General features: G+C 46.7%; 2 non-coding genes across 2 annotated transcripts; both read right to left on the bottom strand.

Annotated features, from left to right (window-relative positions):
• Window positions 1-8,682: 8,682 nt before the first annotated feature.
• Window positions 8,683-8,899, bottom strand: LOC140404504 (small nucleolar RNA U3). Its single transcript, XR_011938517.1, has one exon. It is a non-coding gene; the product is annotated as a small nucleolar RNA U3 (small nucleolar RNA).
• A 1,515-nt stretch (window positions 8,900-10,414) lies between these two features.
• On the bottom strand, window positions 10,415-10,631 carry LOC140404503 (small nucleolar RNA U3). Its single transcript, XR_011938516.1, has one exon. It is a non-coding gene; the product is annotated as a small nucleolar RNA U3 (small nucleolar RNA).
• Window positions 10,632-12,731: the final 2,100 nt, after the last annotated feature.

The following is a 12,731-nucleotide window of genomic DNA, read 5'->3' as shown; positions in this document are numbered from 1 at the left end:
CTGGAATGCGTTGCCAGGGGAGATTGTGGAAGCAGATAGTTTAATGTCATCTTGACAAATATATGGAAGGATGGATATAGAGGGATATGGAACAAGGAAGTGCTGAGGGTTTTGGCCACGGTTAGTATCATGACCGACAGGCTTGGAGGGCCGAAGGGCCTGTTCCTGTGCTGTATTGTTCTTTGTTCTTTGAATAGAGGAAGTCCATAAGACCATAAGACATAGGAGCGGAAGTAATGCCATTCGGCCCATCGAGTCCACTCCACCATTCAATCATGGCTGATTTCAACTCCATTTACCCGCTCTCTCTCCATAGCCCTTAATTCCTCGAGAAATCAAGAATTTATCAACTTCTGTCTTAAAGACACTCAACGTCCCGGCCTCCACTGCCCTCTGTGGCAATGAATTCCACAGACCCACCACTCTCAGGCTGAAGAAATTTCTCCTCATCTCTGTTCTAAAGTGACTCCCTTTTATTCTAAGGCTGTACCCCCGGGTCCTAGTCTCCCCTGCTAATGGAAACAACTTCCCTACATCCACCCTATCTAAGCCATTCATTATCTTGTAAGTTTCTATTAGATCTCCCCTCAACCTCCTAAACTCCAATGAATATATTCCCAGGATCCTCAGGCGTTCATCGTATGTTAGGCCTACCATTGCTGGGATCATCCGTGTGAATCTCTGCTGGACCCGCTCCAGTACCAGTATGTCCTTCCTGAGGTGTGGGGCCCAAAATTGCTCACAGTATTCTAAATGGGGCCTAACCAATGCTTTATAAAGCTTCAGAAGTACATCCCTGCTTTTATATTCCAAGCCTCTTGAGATGAATGACAACATTGCATTTGCTTTCTTAATTATGGACTCAACCTGCAAGTTTACCTTTAAAGAATCCTGGACTAGGACTCCCAAGTCCCTTTGCACTTCAGCATTATGAATTTTGTCACCGTTTAGAAAATAGTCCATGCCTCTATTCTTTTTTCCAAAGTGCAAGACCTCGCACTTGCCCACGTTGAATTTCATCAGCCATTTCTTGGACCACTCTCCTAAACTGTCTAAATCTTTCTGCAGCCTCCCCACCTCCTCCATACTACCTGCCCCTCCATCTATCTTTGTATCATCGGCAAACTTAGCCAGAATGCCCCCAGTCCCGTCATCTAGATCGTTAATATATAAAGAGAACAGCTGTGGTCCCAACACTGAACCCTGCGGGACACCACTCGTCACCGGTTGCCATTCCGAAAAAGAACCTTTTATCCCAACTCTTTGCCTTCTGCCTGACAGCCAATCATCAACCCATGTTAGTACCTTGCCTCGAATACCATGGGCCCTTATTTTACACAGCAGTCTCCCGTGAGGCACCTTATCAAAGGCCTTTTGGAAGTCAAGATAGATAACATCCATTGGCTCTCCTTGGTCTAACCTATTTGTTATCTCTTCAAAGAACTCTAACAGGTTTGTCAGGTACAACCTCCCCCTAATGCCTCCACTATTTCTTCAGCTATCTCCTTTAGAACTCTAGGATGTAGCCCATCTGGGCCCGGAGATTTATCAATTTTTAGACCTCTTAGTTTCTCTCGCACTTTCTCCTTTGTGATGGCTACCATATTCAACTCTGCCCCCTGACTCTCCGGAATTGTTGGGATATTACTCATGTCTTCTACTGTGAAGACTGACGCAAAGTACTTATTCAGTTCCTCAGCTATTTCCTTGTCTCCCATCACAAAATTACCAGTATCATGACCGACAGGCTTGGAGGGCCAAAGGGCCTGTTCCTGTGCTGTATTGTTCTTTGTTCTTTGAATAGAGGAAGTCATTGTGAAGCAGTTTTTTCATTGCCCTAATTGTTAAATAAACAATACAGAAGCAGGATATGAACTAGGATGTGCCAATTGGGATATTCAATACAATGCCCACAATTTTTCCAGCCCTTTCTCTCTGGGTGCAAATCCTTTAATGGTTGCTAACTCTTGCAAGAGGCCAAAAACAGCATTTGCAGTGGCAACAGCTCTGAATGCGATGTTCATGTGCCTTCCCCGCTGATGTAATCAGGTTCATACCCAGGGAGGACATTTGAAAGATGTGCACTTTGGGTGGATTGGTCACGGTAAATTGCCCCTTCGTGTCCAAGGATGTGCAGTTTAGGTGGGGCTGCAGCGATGAGCGGGGGAATGGACTGTGTGGGATGCTCTTTTAAAAAATATATATATTTAATAAAGTTTTTTACCAACACAATTTTTTCCCCTTACAAACAATAACCCCCCCCCCCCCCCCCCGGTAACAAAATAACATGAAAACGCACTGAGCAAGATATATACATGGCAAAATGGTATATTTACATAGCTTTATACACTGGCTCTCTCCCGCACGTGCCAGTTTCCCCCACCCTTCATGTTATCTCCTGCTCCTCCAACCCCCCAAGCAATCCCCCATTCCACCCCCCCTCCCACTCCCCCCCTCCCCCCCCCCCCCCCCCCAGGGTGGCTGCTGCTGCTGTATGAACTTCCTCTAACGTTCCGCGAGATAGTCTAGGAACGGTTGCCACCGCCTGTAGAACCCCTGCGCAGACCCCCTTAAGGCAAACTTATCTGCGTGGGATGCTCTTTCGGGGGTCAGTGCAGACTCGACAGGCCGCATGGCCTCGTTCTGCACTATAGGGTTTTGATGATTCACAGTCTGTATAAAATAATAAATTGCAAATGATTCTGTATATCAAATAGCAGCTCCCAGCGACCACATGAATGCAGCTAGATTCCGAAACCAGAAAGTTGCTGAACAAGACGTCCTGTTTATTGAATCACTGCACAAGTATGTGTCCCGCTGAACAGAAACCCAGAAACATGGAAACGTCTCTTCCTTCATCAAAATGTAATAATAACCTGACCTAGGGGCGGTGTGGTGGTGCAGTGGTTAGCACTGCTGCCTCATGGTGCTGAGGACCCGGGTTCGATCCCAGCCCTGGGTCACTGTCCGTGTGGAGTTTGCACATTCTCCCCGTGTCTGCATGGGTTTCGCCCCCACAACCCAAAGATGTGCAGGGTTGGTGGATTGGCCACGCTAAATTGCCCCTTAATTGGAAAAAAATAATAGGGTACTGTAAATGTATTTAAAAAGTAATAATAATTACCTGACGTTCTCATGTTAAGAAGTTAGAGTTTACCCATTCCAATCTACATCATTTATTAACAAGTCCTAATTATTACCAAACAACTTTCTTGGCATTGAAAACTAGAGTTGATGTCAAAGTTTGATTCCCAACTTCCAGTGGTGACCTCATCCTGATCACTCATTCACAGGGTGGCTCCTTCGTGAAGGTTTTGGTTTTGGCCGTTTCAGGCCAATTAATGGGCTCTCCGGTTGGGAATTGTGTAGAATAAGCGGTGGGAATGAATTCAAGAGGTGGAAAGGTCACGGACCACAGAGATCAAATTGTGGAGTTGGAGACAGAGGGTGGTGATGCTGGGAACGGTCTGCAAGGAGCTGAAAGTAAAGGTGGACGAGGAGGATAACTGCTCCAGTCAGCAGAACCTACGCAGAGGGGGAGGAGGGAACGAGTGCCACGGCTACGTCTTGAAGATGTTGGCAAACTGGTGGATGATGGGGTTTGTGAGAAGGACTGGGCACATCGATCGTTAAGACAGAGGCCGAGAGCAGTGAAGCCACAGAGGGCGATGATACCGAGAACGCACCAATTCCAAGTGAAGGAACAGATCTTGAGGTGGGCGAGGATGATGAGAGACTGTACTTGGGAGGCCAGAAGATCCGAGTATACCAAGACATTGGTGCTGACCTGCCAGCGGCAGCTGGCTTTAATCCGGCCAAGCGGTACTTGTTCACAATAAGGTCCAGTTTGGGGCACTGTGGGAGTGTTCTTGATGTTTTAGTTTCTGAGATGTTTGTCTAATGTTTACCAATGTTTTGTTCTGGTTTTACAGGTTGCCTTGTTGGTATTTTACAATGGTTGAGGGGGTTGGGTCAGAGTCCTGGGTGTCTCTTTCCTGTTAGTTGGGGGAGGGTCTAGGTGGGGGAAGGGGGTCAGGGCAGGGACTCCTCCATGGGTTGGAGGTGGGTGGCATTGTGGGGAGAGGGGCAGTTTAACGGTATGGGCAGGGGCCTTGTTTTGATTTTCAGACGGTTTTCAGCCCATAGAGATACGATGAGGAGAGAGGAGCTCCGGCGGTTATTGGATGAGATTGTTGGGTTGGACAGGAGATACTAAGCGACCCCAACAAAGGTGCTGTTGGCTGAGAGGAAGAGATTTCAGGGGCAGTTTAACCGGTTGACAATGGGCATGGTGGGTGGAGCAGCTGCAGAGGGTGAGGGAGGTGCAGTATGAGTGTGGCGAGAAGGCAAGTTGTATGTTGGCGCACCAGTTGCGCCATCATGCAGCGTCCAGGGAACTTTTGCAGGTGAGGGCGGAGAAGGGGGAGGTGGTGTCGGAGCCGGAGAAGATAAATGAGGTGTTCAACACGTTCTACAAGGGATTATATTGGGCTCAACCTGTGGGGGAGGCGGAGGATATGGGGCGGTTTCTGGATGGGTTGGAGTTCCCAGAGTTGGAGGAGGGGAAGAGGCAGGCCCGTTGGGGTTAAGGGAGTGATGGAGTGTATTAGTAGGAAGCAGTCGGGGAAGGACCCGGGGCCGGACAGAGTTCCGGCGGAGGTTTACAAGCAGTTTGTGACAGAGTTGGCCCCCCACCTGGTGGGTATATTTAGTGAGGCTGCGGAAAAGGGGGAATTGCCGGCTACATTAGCGCAGGCGTCAATTTCATTGATCCCAAAAAAGGGACCCATTTTGTTGCTGAACACGGCATCAGCTGAGTGACGAGGGATTGTGAGGGGGGCAGGGAGCACCGGGTATCATTGTATGCAGACGACCTGTTGTCGTTTGTGTCGGACCCATTGAAAAGTATGGGCCGAATTATGGGTTTGTTGGAGAGATTCGGGGCTTTTTCCGGCTATAAGTTGAATAGTAATAATAATAATCTTTATTGTCACAAGCAGGCTTACATTAACACTGCAATGAAGTTACTGTGAAAAGCCCCTAGTCACCACACTGAAGGAGAATTCAGAATGTCCAATTCACCAAACAAGCACATCTTTCAGGACTTGTAAAGATGTTTCTGGAACACACCTCTTCATTCACCTGCGAAGGAGCTGTGCTCCGAAAGCTAGTGATTCGAAACAAACCTGTTGAATTTTAACCTGGTCTTGTAAGACTTCTTACTGTTTTTACAAAAGAAGGGGCAGGTGGGAGGGCTAGCACTCCCGAAATTGTTGTATTACTACTGGGTGGCGAATGTAGAGAAGGTCTGGCAGTGGAGGGAGTGCAGGTGGAGGAGGGGTAAGTTTGAAGGCTCTGGCTGTGGCCCACCCTTCCGTTTGCTCCGGGAGATTTACGGTGAGTCCGGTGGGGGCTTCGTCCTTAAACGTCTGGAACCAGCTAAGGTGGCATTTTAGTGTGAGGGGAATGTCGGTGCTGGCTCCTATTTGTGGGAATCATTGGTTCGCCCCAGCAGGGGTGAATGCGATATATAGATGGTGGCATTGGGAAGGGGTGGAACGAGTGAGGGACTTGTTCGTGGAAGGAAGGTTTGCAAGTTTGGATGAGTTGCAGGAGAAATATGAGTTGCCAAGGAGAGGATGGGGGTGTGTGTTCAGGTATAGGGCGGTATGGTAGCATACCGTATGTTTCACAGCGCCAGGGTCCCGGGTTCGATTCTCGGCTTGGGTCACTGTCTGTGCGGAGTCTGCACGTTCTCCCCGTGTCTGCGTGGGTTTCCTCCGGGTGCTCCAGTTTCCTCCCACAAGTCCCGAAAGATAAGTGCCGGATGAGTTGGGGGAGGGAAGGTTGCGGATATTTCCAGATGGCTGGTGGGCACAGGGAAAGCGCCAATCGAGGAGGTAAAGGTGAAGTGGGAGGAGGAGCAGGGTATGGAGTTGGGATGGGATGTGTGGAGTGAGATTATGCACAGGGCGAATGCAACATCACCCTGTGCTAGGATGAGCTTGGTACAGTTCATAGTGGAGCATAGGGCCCATGTTTTGGTCATGTCTGAGATTGGTGGGGTTCGATATTTCAAGGATTATCGAAAGTCCTGGGGGTGGACTGGGGTGGACTGAGCAGGTGCTCTGGGGGCGATCTCTGGGGTGTCAGAGGGGAAGAGAGCCGATGTGGTGGCCTTTTCCCGGTGGCGAATTCTTTTTTTTAAAATTTAGAGTACCCAATTCATTTTTTTCCAATTAAGGGGAAATTTAGCGTGGCTAATCCACCTACCCTGCACATAGAACATAGAACATAGAAAAATACAGCACAGAACAGGGCCTTTGGCCCACGATGTTGTGCCTAACCTTTGTCCTAGATTAATCATAGATTCTCATTGAATTTACAGTGCAGAAGGAGGCCATTCAGCCCATTGAGTCTGCACCGGCTCTTGGAAAGAGCACCCTACCCAAAGTCAACACCTCCACCCAACACTAAGGGCAATTTTGGCCACTAAGAACAATTTATCATGGCCAATCCACCTAACCTGCACATCTTTGGACTGTGGGAGGAAACCAGAGCACCCGGAGGAAACCCACACAGTCATGGGGAGGATGTGCAGACTCCGCACAGACAGTGACCCAAGCCGGAATCGAACCTGGGACCCTGGAGCTGTGAAGCAATTGTGCTATCCGCAATGCTACCGTGCTGCCCTTTACCGTAATCCGTGTACCTATCCAATAGCTGCTTGAAGGTCCCTAATGTTTCCGACTCAACTACTTCCACAGGCAGTGCATTCCATGGCCCCACTACTCTCTGGGTAAAGAACCTACCTCTGACATCCCCCCTATATCTTCCACCATTCACCTTAAATTTATGTCCCCTTGTAATGGTTTGTTCCACCCAGGGAAAACGTCTCTGACTGTCTATCTATTCCCCTGATCATCTTATAAACCTCTATCAAGTCGCCCCTCATCCTTCTCCGTTCTAATGAGAAAAGGCCTAGCACCCTCAACCTTTCCTCGTAAGACCTACTCTCCATTCCAGGCAACATCCTGGTAAATCTCCTTTGCACCTTTTCCAAAGCTTCCACATCCTTCCTAAAATGAGGCGACCAGAACTGTACACAGTACTCCAAATGTGGCCTTACCAAAGTTTTGTACAGCTGCATCATCACCTCACGGCTCTTAAATTCAATCCCTCTGTTAATGAACGCGAGCACACCATAGGCCTTCTTCACAGCTCTATCCACTTGAGTGGCAACTTTTAAAGATGTATGAACATAGACCCCAAGATCTCTCTGCTCCTCCACATTGCCAAGAACTCTACCATTAACCCTGTATTCCGCATTCATATTTGTCCTTCCAAAATGGACAACCTCACACTTTTCAGGGTTAAACTCCATCTGCCACTTCCCAGCCCAGCTCTGCATCCTATCTATGTCTCTTTGCAGCCGACAACAGCCCTCCTTACTATCCACCAATCTTCGTATCGTCTGCAAATTTACTGACCCACCCTTCAACTCCCTCATCCAAGTCATTAATGAAAATCACAAACAGCAGAGGACCCAGAACTGATCCCTGCGGTACGCCACTGGTAACTGGGATCCAGGCTGAATATTTGCCATCCACCACCACTTTCTGACTTCTATCGGTTAGCCAGTTTGTTATCCAGCTGGCCAAATTTCCCACTATCCCATGCCTCCTTACTTTCTGCATAAGCCTACCATGGGGAACCTTATCAAATGCCTTACTAAAATCCATGTACACTACATCCACTGCTTTACCTTCATCCACATGCTTGGTCACCTCCTCAAAGAATTCAATAAGACTTGTAAGGCAAGACCTACCCCTCACAAATCCGTGCTGACTATCCCTAATCAAGCAGTGTCTTTCCAGATGCTCAGAAATCCTATCCTTCCCACCGAAATAAGACTTACTGACCTGTAATTCCCAGGGTTATCCCTAGTCCCTTTTTTGAACAGGGGCACGACATTCACCACTCTCCAATCCCCTGGTACCACCCCTGTTGACAGTGATGTTGACATCTTTCGGTTGTGGGGGTGAAACCCAAGCAAACACGGGAAGGATGTGCAAACTCCACACGGACAGTGACCCAGAGCCGGGATCGAACCTGGGACCTCGGAACCGTGAGGCGGCAATGCGAACCACAGGGCAGATGTGCAGGGTAGGTGGATTGACCACGCTAAATTGCCCCTTAATTGGAAAAAGTGAAGTGGGTATTCTAAATTAAAACAAAGTAATGCTGCTCTCGGTAACGAATTGTACTCGATTGGAGGTCAGGAAAAGATTAAGTTTGCCCTGAGAGGCTCGGAGGAGGGGTTCTTGGTGTGGACATGTTTGATGTTAGCGGGTGGGGTTGTTAAGGGGAGAAAAAGTCAAAACTATAGGTATTGTGTTACGTTTTTGAATGATGATGTGTTCATGTGTGGATTAGTTTGAACGGCCTTCTCCTGCACTGCAAGGATTGTAGAAATAAAAATGAGTAATAAAAGCAAAAATGCGGCAAATGATCAGCACCTTCTTCCCGTGTCTGCATAGGTCTCACCCCCACAACCCAAAGATATACATGATAGGTGGACTGGAGACACTAAATTGCTTCTTAACTATAAAAAATATAAATGAAAACTAGATCACTCATCTTATAAATGTCTAATCTGATTTTAAACAAGTTTGAGCACTAACCACTCAGAATGCCTTTCCTTCCTCAACTTCCCCCACAATGAGAGAAGAGAACGATCATCAATGGTCAGAAGCTCTTGCAAAAAGCAACACTCCTGACCCGCTTCACGCTCAGAAGGAAAAGCTATATATCCTCCTCGTGGTTAGTGAGACCGACCATTTTAGAACACATTTCTCAAGTCAAAAACTATAGAAATGATCCCTAAAAGTATAGTCTTACCTTACACCACCCAGCGCTCCGCACCCCTTCCTCACCAAACCACATTTCAAACAGACTGAACACTAACTAAGACATCACCATCTCCACCATAAACTGGAATAAGAATACAATTCATCATCTTTCATCTTTCTGAAAGTTACAATTGTTTCAGGAACCTAGACTTTCTGAAGTTTGGCTTTTACCCAACTGGCAGGTAATTTGCATATATCAACCGTCCAGGTCCGGAACCTCTTCTGTTCACTGCTGGTCGGTCGTTATCCCAAGTTTCGGGATCGAATCTAGTTGTAAATGTTCCAGAGACCAATAAACACACAATATTATATCCATTTATCTTCTTTCAGAAACATTTGAGGAAAATGGAGCGGCAGCGTTCAGACATAAGGCTAAACATTGGCAATTCTGTCTGGAGACCTCTGCTGGTTTGTTGCGGTATTGCATTTAAAGACCCGCAGCAGCCTGTCAAACCCGCCTGTGTGAGATTAGCCTCACAGACCCCACACCCCGCGCTCCGAGCCCATCAAACCCCAGTGTGTGGGACATTGTTTTCAGATTGAGCTGTAATGGGATTGATGGAAATAAATGTCCGATCCTGGGAACGGTTTACTATTCTTTTCAGAGGGAAACAGATATTCCCAACTATTGACAGGTTCAACATTCCAATTTTTTCTTATCTCCCATACTGTTTGCAGCATCCCACCATTAACCCCCTTCACTCCACTTCAGGCAGTCACCTAAATCCAAAATTCTCTGAATGCTGTAAATCTGATTAAATGTGTTGGTAAAAAATGTGCTGTTGCTATTTTATTAGAGGTTTACTAGAGTCACTCGGAAGGATTTAAACTAGTATGGCAGTGGGGTGGGAAAGAGCGATGGCTGAGAAGGTATAATAACTGAAGGGGAAATAGAGAACAAAAATAAGTGAACAACATCACCCTGTCTGCTCAAACGCAGTGGTTTGAAGTGTATTTGTTTCAATGCCAGAAGTACAGCAGGTAAGACAGACAACTTTAGAGCACGTATTAGTACTTGGAATTATCAACCAGGTGGTTGACGTTTCAGTAGGGGAACATTCTGGGAGTAGTGACCACAAGTTTTTGGGTACTTTTGGATAGGCACCTCGCGTTAAGGTGCAAAACTGGGGAAATGCAAATTCCGATAACATTAGACAGGAATTGAAGAATTTGGATTGGTATCGACTGTTGGAGGGTAAATCAACATCAGACATGTGGGAGTGTTTCAAGTGACAGTGGATTAGGATTCAACTGAGAGAACGAAGGATAAGTATGGGAAGATTAGGGAGCCTTGGATAACGAGGGATATTGTGAACCTCATCAAAAAGAAAAAGGGAGACTTTCGTACTGTCTAGAAGGGTGGGGGACAGTCAAAACCCTTGAGGAGTACAAAGAAAGTAGGAAGGTACTGAAGCAGGAAATTAAGAGGGCTAGGAAGGGCAGACCTTGGCAAGTAGGATTAAGAAAATGTCTAATCTGATTTTAAACAAGTTTGAGCACTAACCACTCAGAATGCCTTTCCTTCCTCGACTTCCCCCACAATGAGGGAAGAGAACGATCATCAATGGTCAGAAGCTCTTGCAAAAAGCAACACTCCTGACCCGCTTCACGCTCAGAAGGAAAAGCTATATATCCTCCTCGTGGTTAGTGAGACCGACCATTTTAGAACACATTTCTCAAGTCAAAAACTATAGAAATGATCCCTAAAAGTATAGTCTTACCTTACACCACCCAGCGCTCCGCACCCCTTCCTCACCAAACCACATTTCAAACAGACTGAACACTAAGACATCACCATCTCCACCATAAACTGGAATAAGAATACAATTCATCGTCTTTCATCTTTCTGAAAGTTACAATTGTTTCAGGAACCTAGACTTTCTGAAGTTTGGCTTTTACCCAACTGGCAGGTAATTTGCATATATCAACCTTCCAGGTCCGGAACCTCTTCTGTTCACTGCTGGACGGTCGTTATCCCAAGTTTCGGGATCGAATCTAGTTGTAAATGTTCCAGAGACCAATAAACACACAATATTATATCCATTTCTTTTCATTCAGAAACATTTGAAGAAAACGGAGCGGCAGCGTTCAGACATAAGGTCAAATACTGGCAATTCTGTCTGGAGACCTCTGCTGGTTTGTTGCGGTATTGCATTTAAAGACCCGCAGCAGCCTGTCAAACCCGCCTGTGTGAGATTAGCCTGACAGACCCCAGTATGTGCGCTCCGAGCCCATCAAACCCCAGTGTGTGGGGCATTGTTTTCAGATTGTAATGGGATTGATGAGTGCGGCCTCAACCGGGTCCTGGGATTCATTTTTTTTTCAAAAAATATACTTTATTCATAAAATGTATACTAAACATTACAGAACATTTCGAATTGCCTTGACTGTACATTTCCATCAGAGTTACACATTCCCTTGACTTTCTTCCATTCAATTTTGATAATCTTACCCACATATCGCTCTTTATGTTACAATTCCTTCTTAAACATTTACATTGTCATGTTTCTTTTATGCATTGGAGTGTTAATGACCCGGGGGGGGCGGGGGAGGGGGGTTTACACTGTTACCCCCCCCCTCGGTGTACATTTGCTGGAAAGACTTTACTCAGTGGTCTTTCCCCATTGCGCCTTGGCGGCAGCTGCCCCAAGCTTGAGTGCGTCCCTCAGCACGTAGTCCTGGACCTTGGAATGTGCCAGTCTGCAACACTCGGTCGAGGGCAGCTCTTTGCACTGGAATTTCAGCAAGTTCCGGGCAGACCAAAGAGCGTCTTTCACCGAGTTGATGACCTTCCAGCAGCAGTTGATGTTTGTCTCGGTGTGTGTCGCTGGAAACAGTCCATAGAGCACAGAGTCCTGTGTCACAAAGCTGCTCGGAATGAACCACCTTTTTTTTTTGATTCATGTCGCATTACATTCACCCCCCACCATCTGGCCTGCGAAATCCTACCAACTGTCCTGGCTTGACACAATTCACACCTCTTTAACCTGGGGTTACCCCATCTCTGGATCTGTAAAGATTTAATCACCTGCTAATGCTCGCATTCCAAGCATTGTCTGGCATCTTTGAATTTGTCTATATATATGTTTCTGGAACAGACCTCTTCATTCACCTGAGGAAGGAGCAGCGCTCCGAAAGCTAGTGATATCGAAACAAACCGGTTGGACTTTAACCTGGTGTTGTGAGACTTCTCACAGTATTCAGATTGCAGCATTGTTCAGTAAACAGCACACGATATGAACCAGGATGTGCCAATGAGGATATTCAATACAATGTCCACGATTTTCCAAGTCTTTTTGCCATTGATGCAAATCCCATTATGGCCGCTGACTTTCCCGGGTGGCCACCAACAGGATTTTCTCCCACCAGAACTCCAAACGTGATGTTTCCGTGCCTTCCCCGCTGACAGAATCAGGTTCATACCCAGCGACGGCAAGAACATGGGTCACAGTCCGTGTGGAGTTTGCACATGTTGCTCGTTTTAGCCTTAGTTTATTTGCTCTAATTCTGTCACCTTTGCTCGAGTCGCCAGGTATCTTTCTGGTACCGCCACGTGGTTCAAGTCCGAGTAATGATTAATAATCCAACACACCGCTTAGTAAGAGTTAAATCAACGCTCATTTATTATATACAGCAATTAATACTTATACAATAATTCTACTTCTAAACTACTACCTACCACTAACAGGTCAATACTTAACTTTGGAAATGGCCCACCAAGTCAGACAAATGAATGGCCTTTCGAATGGGTTCTGAGCCTGCGGGATTCAAAAGTTGGTACAGGTCGATAGTCAGGAGTGTCTATCTGGTAGCGATCGT

Source organism: Scyliorhinus torazame, chromosome 30, assembly GCF_047496885.1.
Source record: "Scyliorhinus torazame isolate Kashiwa2021f chromosome 30, sScyTor2.1, whole genome shotgun sequence".
In the NCBI taxonomy this organism is placed as follows: domain Eukaryota; kingdom Metazoa; phylum Chordata; class Chondrichthyes; order Carcharhiniformes; family Scyliorhinidae; genus Scyliorhinus; species Scyliorhinus torazame.
Note: the sequence above shows the minus strand (reverse complement) of the source record. Positions and strands in the feature narration are given on the sequence as shown.